The sequence below is a fragment of the Oncorhynchus nerka genome, linkage group LG20 (assembly GCF_034236695.1).
Source record: "Oncorhynchus nerka isolate Pitt River linkage group LG20, Oner_Uvic_2.0, whole genome shotgun sequence".
Classification (NCBI taxonomy): domain Eukaryota; kingdom Metazoa; phylum Chordata; class Actinopteri; order Salmoniformes; family Salmonidae; genus Oncorhynchus; species Oncorhynchus nerka.
In genome coordinates, this window is record NC_088415.1 from 37,662,834 (window position 1) to 37,675,333 (window position 12,500).

The following is a 12,500-nucleotide window of genomic DNA, read 5'->3' on the forward strand; positions in this document are numbered from 1 at the left end:
GTTTTGATTGCAGTTCAAAGAAAGCTCATCATCTCTTTCACATTGCCTGGCCCTGAATGGACCAGCAGCAGTTGGTTAACTGGCGACCTGGTCTGACAACCGTCTTCACCACTCAGAGCTAGGGATGCACATATCGGAATCGGCCTATATTAGCTAAAAATGCCTAGATGTCTAGTTTAACAACAATGTTAAAAAAACAATGTCAAAGGTACCGTGTATGTTAAAAAAAATATAGCACAGGTACATTACCTCATTTTTTATTTTATTTTTTATTTCACCTTTATTTAACCAGGTAGGCTAGTTGAGAACAAGTTCTCATTTACAACTGCGACCTGGCCAAGATAAAGCAAGCAGTTCAACACATACAACAACACAGAGTTACACATGGAATAAACAAACATACAATCAATAATACAGTAGAAAAATCCATATACAGCATGTGCAAATGAGGTAGGATAAGGGAGGTAAGGCAATAAATAGGCCATGGTGGCGAAGTAATTACAAGTAATTATTACTTCGAAGTCATAAAGCCATGTAAGATTTTGAACTACACGTACACCACAGCGTTCCTAACCTAGCCCACAATGTCTGCTGTGTAGATCGAGCAGTCGAGCAGTTGAAAGAGTAACAACATTTCAGCGAGACAATTCAAAGGCGAAATCCATTAAAGCCAAGATAATGGAATTCATTGCCCTCGACGATCAACTGTTCTCTGTCGTGGGTGATCTTGGCTTTCGCCGACTGGTCGAGCACCGGTACACACTACCATGTGCGCTATTTTTCAGATGTTGCCCTACCGGAGTTATAGCGTATAGGAGTTATGTAGTTATAACAGTAATAGCGTCACTGCTATTAGCTTCACGACATACATACCATGGAACGCCATTTGGGTCTTTGCGTGTCAAAAAAGATACAGTAGCACTGTCAAAGCTGGACAAAAAAGTCTGCAAACAAGCAAACACCGGCCACGAACCATGTGTTTACAATACCGCATTGGTAATAAAGCATAATTTGTTCGACCGCAACTTCTGGGGTAGCTAACTTTAGCTTGGTACCTAGCTAGCACAAATACAACCAGCCTGAAAACAATGACTAGTAGAACCTGCAGTCATTTTCATTATTCTTAGCAATGATTTAAGAATCCTTGTAAGTGGGCGGCAGCGTAGCCTAGTGGTTAGAGCGTTGGACTAGTAACTGGAAGGTTGCAAGTTCAAACCCCCAAGCTGACAAGGTACAAATCTGTTGTTCTGCCCCTGAACAGGCAGTTAACCCACTGTTCCTAGGCCGTCATTGAAAATAAGAATTTGTTCTTAACTGACTTGCCTAGTTAAATAAAGGGGGGAAAAAAATTAGCTAGGTTGCCACTTGTTGTTCGCCTAATGAAATTGAACATCATGAGTTCATGAAAATAAATAGCTAGCAGCTACGTAACCCTGTTGCCCAACCAGTGGCTGCGCTACCCGGGAGGCCCTCCATACTTTTATTTTGAATCAGAGAAGTCCATTATTGTGGCTCATCCTTAATGTGGCTAGCTTCACATAGATGGTCTGATTTGTCACGATTGAACTCTGGTTTTGATCTGGAGAGGAGATGTGATGGCTGAGGAAGGGTGGAGGATGAGGAGGAGGGGGGAGGGATCACCCAGAATGAAGGGTGCTGATGAAAGTGCAGGGTAGACTAATTGGAGGAGAGTAGATCAGCGAGCGTACAGTAACACAGCATTATGTCACGTTTATGTAAGGCAGAGACAGGCTCATAGCCAGTCCGTGGACCTCATTGGATGAGCCTTGTTTTCCTTAGTCCGTTCAAGGATCTCATTGGATGAGGCCTCGTTTTCTGACTCAGTCCATAAAAAGCTCATTGTTTTACAGAGGCGTGTTTGCATGGCGGCTGCAGTCGATTGAAGGATGAGGCCCTCTGCACAGCGTGACTCAGTCTTTGATGGGAAAAGCTGTGGGCACACACACACATCCCAGCAGCAAACCACCCTGCATCCCACTGCTGGCTTGTTTCTGAAGCTAAGCAGGGTTGGTCCTGGTCGCTCCCTAGATGGGAGACCAGATGCTGCTGGAAGTGGTGTTGGAGTGCTTAGTAGGAGGCACTCTTTCCTGAGGTTCTACAAAATATCCCAATGCCCCAGGGCAGTGATTGGGGACATTGTCCTGTGTAGGGTGCCGTCTTTCGGATGGGACATTACACAGGTGTCCTGACTCTCTGTGGCCCCCTCCCCGTAACTATTCCAGGTCGTTGCTGTAAATGAGAACGTGTTCTCAGTCAACTTACCTGGTAAAATAAAATAAACACGAACACACAGACACACAAACTACTGTTGGTGATGGGATGTTGTCTGTCTATCTGCAGATATACCCCCTCACAATGTCGTACAGGGCACCACAGAGCATCAGCTGTAGTGTAGGAGTTGGCACTGTCACTGCCCAGCTGAAGTACCACCTGGGTTGAAGATGAATTTACAATCTCTCTCTCTCTCTCTCTCGTTCTATCTCTCTCTCGTTCTTTCTTTCTCGTTCTTTCTTTCTCTCTCGTTCTCTTTCTCTCTCTTTCTCTCTCTCTCTCTCTCTCGTTCTCTCTCTCTCTCTCGTTCTCTCTCTCTCTCTCTCTCGTTCTCTCTCTCTCTCGTTCTCTCTCTCTCTCTCTCTCTCTCTCTCTCTCTCTCTCTCTCTCTCTCTCTCTCTCTCTCTCTCTCTCTCGTTCTCTCTCTCGTTCTATCTCTCTCTCGTTCTCTCTCCCTCTCTCTCTCTCCCTCTCTCTCTCTCGTTCTCTCTCTCTCTCTTGTTTTCTCTCTCTCGTTCTCTCTCTCTCTCTCTCTCTCTCTCGTTGTCTCTCTCGTTCTCTCTCTCTCTCTCTCTCTCTCTCTCCATCCACCCATCTCTCCCGCCCTGTAACCTCTGTTCCTTCACCACCAGAGCAGCATCCATCCACCACATCCACAAATCAATGTGATTAGTGTAAACGCTGTCCATTGATTTGTTCAGCACCCTGGCAAGCCATGCACAGTCTTACTACATTACCAAGCCCTCCGTCAGGGGTTTGGGACTTGGCCCAAATCTTTATTACAGAGGAATTGATTTAGGACATGGTCCGTGTTTAAACAGTGTTTCTTAAATTATAGCGCTCCTATTTCTAATCCTCTTGTCTGATATACATTAGGTCTAATTAAACAGTCTTTATTGCATTACTGCTAATTGGCAACAGTAGGGAGTTTAGCACATGGCTACTGTCTTGGCCCATCATGATTTTAATGGCAGTCCTATAGACTCCAGTAGCCTTTGTGACATCCTAGACACTGTACAGTAGCCCACACTGACACACCCTCAATGGCCCCATACAGCCATTATCATCACCTGCCTAATTGTTGTCCCCATTGGGAAACTAGTGGACATTTTATGCTTTCTGTGCTTGAGCTCATTCAGTACTCGTTAGTGAGAGGCTACTGCAGTGTTTCCCGAACTCGCCCCCCCCCCCCCCCAAGTTTGGTTTTTACCCTAGCACAAGACAGCTGATTCCAAACACCAGAGCTTGATGATGAGTTGGTTATTGGAACCAGCTGTGTAGGGCTAGGCTAGGGTAAAAAAACAAACGTGGGGGGGGGGGGGGAGTTTGGGAAACACTGCAGTAGCCTCTCACTAACGAGTACTGAATCATCTCTAGCACAGAAAGCATAAAATGTTGAGTAGTTTCCCAATGGGGCAGGTAATGATAATGGCTGTATTGGGCCATTGAGGGTGTCTCAGTGTGTCTAATGGCCAGGTTAACAGTGTGTTCTACAGTCAGCACTAGGTGCTACTGACACTGCATCAATCTCCCTCCCAAATCAACTGTTAATGAGATATCGATCAACAACATGCCCTACATATCAATAGTGCCATGTAACTATCTGAGTCAGTACCATTATTATTCATTATGATGGCATATTTACCTATCACATTGTTATTACCATGGAGATGGGTTTGATATGGAAACCAGGCCAAGATCATGTCAACTTTATCTTACGCCCAGTCTCTCCTCCCTCCCTCCCTCCCTCCCTCCCTCCCTCCCTCCCTCCCTCCCTCCCTCCCTCCCTCCCTCCCTCCCTCTGTCGTTTCATTTACAGCCAGAGATATGGGGAAGGGGCAGAGGGGGAGGGGATCCAATTACTGTATTACTCATAAGCCAATTATTAATAAAGATCTGGTTCCTCTTTACTGGAGCCTGTTAGCGAGCCTGCCATTTATCTTTACACACCTCCATCTCTCTTTCCATTACTCTCACTATCTCTCTGTTTCTGTCCATCTTGCTCCTGCCCTCTTCTCTCTCTCTCCCTCACTTCGCCTCTTTCTCCATCTCTCCATATCTCTCTCTCTCACTCTATCCCCTCTCCTCTCTATCTTCTCTCTCCTCTCTCTCCTCTATCCTCTCTCCCCTCTCCCCTCTCTCTCCTCTCCCCTCTCTCCTCTCTATCCTCTCTCTCCTCTCTATCCTCTCGATCCTCTCTATCCTCTCTGACATAGAGACCACACAAGCCCATTTTGTGCCTCAGAAATGCATCACCAGTCTCTGTGCTGTTGTTGTTGTTTTGTAGCGTGACACTACAGAAGCCACAATGCCCGGGGAACCTCACAAAACAATACTTTCCTGACCTCAGTGCTGAACTCAGGAGTGTTGTTCTGTTCTGGTCAGACCTCAACACAAGCCTCTGCAACACGAGTCAGCCTGAATAGCTAAACATCTCTGCTGCAGTTAGGCTCTTTGAACGGCTCTCTTCCCCCTCTCTTCCCCCCTCTCTTTCTCTCCCGCCGCCTCAATTTGAATAGATATTCATGCGCATCAGGGAGGAAGCAGAAAAACACTTAATTTGCACAAATATCTGGGTGTTCTGGGGGGGGGAATTAGCATGTAGCTCAGCCCAGCACAGCAGCACAGCACAGGGCTGTTCTCAGTAATCACTCTTCATTCAAAATGGCAGTGTGATGTGATCTGAGCGCATTGGGAGTTGTACGCATTTTGTCTGCCTCCGTACATACATATTTACATTGACATGGGTAGCAGTCAAGACAGTCCCCAAGCAGGTGTCCATCCAAGCAGTTAAGGCAGACAATACAGACAGCAGATAAAGGAGAGGAGACCGCCCATCCTGTAACATAACAGATAAGGATGTACACCTACTTAGTCTGTGGATGGTGGATCTGTTGTTGTATTAAAACACCATTAAATATTCACTATACATACAGTGTCTCTATCTCCCTCTTTCTCCATCCGTTCATTCCCCTTCACTTCCATCTGACTTTGTTCATCTTAACTCTTCCCTCCCCTTCTAGGGTTCTGGTTGTTCTTTGTCCGATAACAGTAAAGGAAGAGAACGTAGGGCTGTGGCACAATTACTGTGTTACCGACGGTTCCGAATGAAGAGCGTCATGAAAGTGAAATACGCCAAAACTGTTTAAAATATATGTGTGACCGACCACCTCGATTCAATCTTATATAGCAACATTGAAATCTTTTTTTTTTACGCTGGATAAAAGTAGAGACTCGGAGCTACAAAATTGTATATCATACACTGCAGTTGAGGAACAATGGGAAAGTAATTCTGCTTTGAAACTTGTAACCCCACTCTCGCGGCCGTCGAATGAAGTAGACCAAAGCGCAGCGTGTTGAGCGTACATATTCCTTTTTATTAGGATGACGCCGACAAAAACAATAAACAATACAAAAACAACCGTGAAGCTTAAGGGCTATGTGCCACAACCAAAGTTAACTACCCACAAAGACAGGTGGGAAAAAGGGCTGCCTAAGTATGGTTTCAAATCAGAGACAACGATAGACAGCTGTCCCTGATTGAGAACCATATCTTGCCAAAACAAAGAAATACAAAACATAGAAAATAGAACATAGAATGGCCACCCCACATCACACCCCGACCTAACCAAATAGAGAAATAAAACGTCTCTCTCTAAGGTCAGGGCGTGACAGTATGGCTCTTGAATATTTTGGTACACCTACTGCAGAGCTCTTCTTTGTCGACACCTATTCCGCATCATTCACGCCCTCTTAAGAATTAGCCCCACCCATCTCTTTAAGGATTCACATGTGAGGCCATGTGCTAAACAGAGTGAGTAAAGTAGCGTAGTAAACAACCAAAGATTTCAGGACTAAAAGTGGTGAAAGTAGTAGCCTACAAGAAGAAAAAACTCCAGGTAAGAGTACACTCTAGTCCGTGGCCTATATCCTAATCTGACTCTGGTGCAAGTGGTTGTTCTTCACATTACCCTCTCCATCGCATTACATTACTATATCAAATAAAATCGATGTTTATTTGTCACATGCACAGGATACAGAAGGTGTCAACGGTACACTGAAATGGTTGCTTGCATATTTGCATAGTAGCAATATCCAAACCGAAAGTGTCCAGATAATAATACTGTAGAAATATTTTGTCATTATTACATGATGCACTTGTCTAAATGAATGGGTCATGTGAAAGAAATGCTATAACCACCCCCCAGCCACATGTAGCTAAGTGGATGGGTCACTATTATTTAGACATGTACACATGTTCATGAAATACAATAGATGGCCGTAATCACCCTCAGACAGACCTGGTCTAACTTTATGGGTCATGTAATCATCTGGCAAAGTGGAGTATTTTGTTTAGACATGTAGCTAGCTAGCTAGCTAAACAATAAACCATAATCCCAAACCATACTACTAGCAATACATACTGATTGTCATAGCTAGCCACAATGCAGTACATTCCATAGTATGAATCTGCAAGCTAACTAACTAGGTTTAATGTTAGCTAGCTAGCTAATTTTAGACTATAACTAGCAATGCAAATGGGTTTCTGAGATACAAATAATATTACTACACAGATCATACATGTAACGTTAGCTAGCTAGCGAGCCAGCAAGCTAATGTACCCGAGCTAGCTAACAGTACGCTTTAGCTTGCAATGAAAATGACTTTTAACAATGTGATGAAACTTTGTTGCTCCTTGCTGGAACAAGCAAGGTGTTGGGTTTGCACTTGCTTCTGTAGCCACAAAGTCAGATTCCACAGCCACAAAGTCAAAATTGGCAAAAAATAAATAAATAAGCTTTTTGGTCTTAATTTAAGGTTAAAGTTAGGCATATGTTTAGCAGTGTGGTTAGGCTTAGGTTTAAATTCTAAGAGAAATTGTAGAAATGGGTGGGGTTTATGACTTTGTGGGTATACAAGCTAGTAATATAAATTATTATTAAACAAGTATTTGGTTGCCAAGGCAACACCCCCCACAATGCTGCAGCAGCCCACATAGAACCTCTAACCCTGGCAATTTGACTGGTAAACTCATGGGTATAATAGATGTGGTAGAGGTCAATCGAACTCGACCAAAACAATGAAATTGCCATGGAAATGCATGGGGGGCCGTGTTGGAAAGATCACGAGTTCCCTCATTGCCCCCCAGCAAAATGATCCTACATTTAGGCTATTGTTTATATGTGCATTACACACTATGTTGAGGTGAAAATATAAGTAAAATGTTTGTACGGATGTCAACCCCAACACATGTTCGTGTCATCATCACCGATCAACTTCACTACAGATAAAAATGACTTTGGCTACCGCCACAGGTTTCTGTATGCTAGCTATGCTAACCAGCTTAAACGAACAGGTTTCTGTATGCTAGCTATGCTAACCAGCTTAAACAAACAGGTTTCTGTTTGCTAGCTATGCTAACCAGCTTAAACAAACAGGTTTCTGTATGCTAGCTATGCTAACCAGCTTAAACAAACAGGTTTCTGTATGCTAGCTATGCTAACCAGCTTAACCAAACATGTTTCTGTTTGCTAGCTATGCTAACCAGCTTAAACAAACAGGTTTCTGTATGCTAGCTATGCTAACCAGCTTAAACAAACAGGTTTCTGTATGCTAGCTATGCTAACCAGCTTAAACAAACAGGTTTCTGTTTGCTAGCTATGCTAACCAGCTTAAACAAACAGGTTTCTCTATGCTAGCTATGCTAACCAGCTTAAACAAACAGGAAGAAAGTATTTCGCAGTCACTTCTTCAAAACCTAAAAAGGGACGACTTCTACATGCCAAATATATCAAAATCGGACATAAGTAACCACATTATGGGCCAGTTACAATACATGAATCATGACAGATTTGATGAATGTGCACCAATATGGTCAGTGGAACGTCTGTGTTCCATTGACTCCTTCACTGCATCTATGGCTGCATGGGCAATCATTTTCATGGTGCATTCTAATGATGCCAACTGATGTGGCTTTTTGTAATGTCAGTTGAGTTCAACAAATCACAGCACCTATTTTAGCACATACTGTAGTTCGTGCTTTATGGGTACACTCGCAACGTTCTGACTAGGTGGAATACAGGTACCACCAGAAGTGTATTTTTCATAGCAGGTTAGGAGAACTTACGCAGCAGGTTAGGATAATTCATGTAGCAGGTTAGGAGAATAGGGTTAAGGTTAGGAAAAGGGTTAGGGTTAGCTAAAATGCTCAGCTAACCTGCTATGAAAGCTCACTTCCGGTCGTAGCTGTACTCCCTCTCGTCACAACCCACTCGCAATGGCCGCCAGTCTACCCATTATGCCATCATTGACTTGAATGAGGCTTCCCCTTCTATTCATTCTATTTCTATGGCAGCACATGCAGTGAGGAGCGGAGGAGAGGAGAAAATGTGCGTCTATACCATGACCGTCACAGCCCTGAGAACGTGCACATTATAGAGATGTCTTGATCTCCACTCCCCTTGTCTTTAAACATGGTACTTGGAGGGAGGGATCTGAAATCAGCCAGACCCCCTCCAAACCTCCACTGTCAGGGCCAGAGAGAGAGTATGTGCGTGTGTGTTGGGGACCCTGCTGTGGCAGATATGACAGCGTAATTGTCTAACTGTAGGGAGGCTGAGAGGGCAGGCAGCGGTAGAAGACCTAAAGGACCACAATCCAACGACTGCTCTTTGTGTGTGTATAGTGTGTCTGTGCATTCCAGTTTGTGTTGATTGTGTGTGTGGTCAACACAGCCACCATGTTATTCTATATGTGGCATGTACATAGTCTAGACATAGTATGTTAGCAGTGATTGTCATCGGTAGCAGTAGATCAACAGAGAGTGCTGTCTGTGTGGTTTTGTGTGTTAAAGGGAAAGTTCAGGCCAAATCTATATTTGGGTTGAATTACCCTTACCTTGAGTTGTGGCTGAAGGCCCCATGGTGACAGAATCCACAATAATCCATCATTTACTCCTGCCGCTGGAGCATCGTCGAAATTCATGAATGTGAACAACAGAACCGACTTTAGCAGGGATTTCCATCAGTAGCAGTAGATAGACAGAGAGTGCTGACTAACTGACTGAGGTCTGTTCTACTTCAGCACCTTGGACAGGGCTTGGTTTACAGCCATGGCCACCTGCTGTAGTGCTGCCTGTACTGTCTTCAGCTGCTCTGAGGAGCTATTAATAAAGGCCCCATTAAACTAACACTGTGTGTGTGCGACCGTGCCTGGGTTTGTGTGTTAAAGGGAAAGTTCAGGCCAAATCTATACTTGAGTTGTGTTCTGAAGGCCCCATGCTGACAGAATACACAATAAGCCATGACTTATGACTTATGAGTTCTGCCACAGCCAGGAGTTAGCATATTAGCATTGTCAAAATTCATGAATGTAAACAGCCGAACCGATGTTAGCAATGCTGCTCTGCAAGCCCAAACTTCAGACTAAGTTCGGTAGCGTCAATACTCGCAAAGAGTTGCTCTTGAAGTAATATCAGATTATTCCAATGCACTGATAGTTCCATCAAGCCACCGGCGAGTGTGTTCACAGCTCTGGTAATTGGTCCGTATCTGATTGCCCAATGAAATACAATTCAACTGTACTGTCCATGTTACAGCAAACCACAGGAACAGATGCGGCTGTGAAACTACATGACGGAATGGTTCCAGTTTTGCGTGACAAAATTCCAGAGATTATCTCAGCGTTGTGCACTTTAAAAACATCCCTGCAACCTCCACAACTACCGAACTTAGTTTGCAGTGCTTTTGAGGAAGTTTGGGCTTGCAGAGCAGCATTGCTAACATCTGTTCGGCTGTTTCTATTCATTCATTTCGACAATGTTAACTCCTGGCTGTGGCAGGACTAAATAGTGAATTATTGTGGATTCTGTCACCATGGCCCTTCAGACACAACTCAAGGTAAGGGTAATTCAACCCAAAAATAGGCCTGAACTATAAGGATGTGTGCATTCCACCCCTTCAGGAATCTGAGTGATCCGGCACAAAGCAGTGGCAGGGCTGTGAATGAAAGGCTAGTGGAAGAAGAGAGGGAGGAGAGGAGAGGAGAGAGGGAAGTGAGGGAGGAGGGGGTGTACTGTAGTCAACATTCAAAAGCATGCACTTCATCTAATGAGAGAGCCAAGAGGTCAGTCTTTAACTACACACAGATAATGGCTGTCTCCTGAAACCATGGCAACAATACCTCTCCACCGCCTCCCCCCCTCCTCCTTCCTACTCTCCCTCCCTTCCCCTCCTCCTTACCCCACAGTAAAATCAATGCAGGGCTTTTTGTTAGCTTAATGGCCGCTCTGGTTTGGTCTGTCTGAACGGCCTGTACCTCCACCATGAGGTGTACATTCAACATCTCCCTTCCTTCCTGCCTGCCTGCCTAACTCCCTGACCACCTAGCTCCCTGCCCGCCTAACTCCCTGACCACCTAGCTCCCTGTCTGCCTAGCTCCCTGCCTGCCTAGCTCCCTGCCTGCCTAGCTCCCTGCCTGCCTAGCTCCCTGTCTGCCTAGCTCCCTGCCTGCCTAGCTCCCTGCCTGCCTAACTCCCTGACCACCTAGCTCCCTGCCTGCCTAGCTCCCTGTCTGCCTAGCTCCCTGTCTGCCTAGCTCCCTGTCTGCCTAGCTCCCTATCTGCCTAGCTCCCTGCCTGCCTAACTCCCTGCCTGCCTAGCTCCCTGTCTGCCTAGCTCCCTGACCACCTAGCTCCCTGTCTGCCTAGCTCCCTGCCTGCCTAGCTCCCTGCCTGCCTAGCTCCCTATCTGCCTAGCTCCCTGCCTGCCTAGCTCCCTGTCTGCCTAGCTCCCTGTCTGCCTAACACGCTGCCTGCCTAGCTCCCTGTCTGCCTAGCTCCCTGTCTGCCTAGCTCCCTGTCTGCCTAACACGCTGCCTGCCTAGCTCCCTGTCTGCCTAGCTCCCTGTCTGCCTAGCTCCCTGCCTTCCTAATTCTCTGCCTGCCTGGCTTCCTAATTCTCTGCCTGCCAAGCTCCCTGTCTGCCTGCCTCCCTGCCTTCCTAATTCTCTGCCTGCCTGCCCAGCACCCTGCTTCCCTCCCTCCTTGCCTCCCTCCCTGCCTGCCTAGCTCCCTACCTGCCTCCCTACATGCCTCGCTACCTAGCTGCCCCGCTTCCTTCCTGCCTCACTTCCTACCTGCCTGCCTCTCTTCATGCTTTGTTGCCTCTCTCTCCAAAGAAAAGTCACATTAAGGATAATTTCCTTCAGCCATTATTGACGTAAAACAGACTTGTGAAATTGACAAACGGGGTAGCAACCATAAATGGCAGACCGTGTTTGCGACGGATAGAGATAGAGACAGAGGGAGAGACCGAGAGAGAGAAAGGGAAAGGTGGAGTGAGAGGTGAGAAGAGAACAGAGCGAGAGAAAGAGAGACTGGGTGGGAAAACTCACCATCAGAATGATGGCAACGTCTCGGTTGTGGTTTCTATGAGTCAGCATGTGGTTAATGGGCAGGGGGGGCGTATGATACATTGTGCTGACCCTTGCACTCCTCGGTTGGTTGGCAGTGTGTGAGACCAGCATAATGAGGTGCGAGAGACATCTTACTGGCTCCTACGTTCCCTTCGATCACCTCTGTTGTTCTATTCTACAGGGTTCTCTCTATGGCTTGGCTCCACACTCAACATAATGGGCAACCTGTTACGCAGCCGGTTACCACCACTAGATGGTCTAGGCGCCATACAATCACAAATGAATGAAGTGTTGAGGGATACACTGAGCTGCTGCTGTTACAGATGTACACTGTGTGTGTACAAAACACACAAAACAGAACATCTTCCTAATATTGAGTTGTACCCCACCCATTTTGCCCTCAGAACAGTCTCAGTTCGCCGGGACATGGACTCTACAAGGTGTCGAAAGCGTTCCACAGGGATGCTGGACCATGTTGACTCCAATTCTTTCCACAGTAGGCTGGATGTCCTTTGGGTGGTAGGCCATTCTTGATACACACGGGACACTGTTGAGCGTGAAAAACCCAGCAGCGTTGAAGTTCTTGACGCACCGGGCACTTAACACTTTTGTCTGGCCCATTCACCCTCTGCATGGCACACATACACAATTCAAGTCTCAATGGTCTCAAGGCTTCAAAATCCTTCCTATACACTGATTGAAGAGGATTTAACAGGGGACAGTGGATTCACCTTCCCAGTCTACGTCATTAGTTTTGTATAGTCCGTGTATAAGTGGGTTTCCTCCTATACATT

General features: G+C 45.8%; 1 protein-coding gene across 1 annotated transcript in view; it reads left to right on the plus strand.

The window, feature by feature from the left end:
• The window catches only part of LOC115102444 (plexin-A2-like), a 313,165-nt gene that overhangs the window by 187,472 nt on the left and 113,193 nt on the right, over positions 1-12,500 (plus strand). The gene's annotated exons all lie outside the window — the stretch shown is intronic.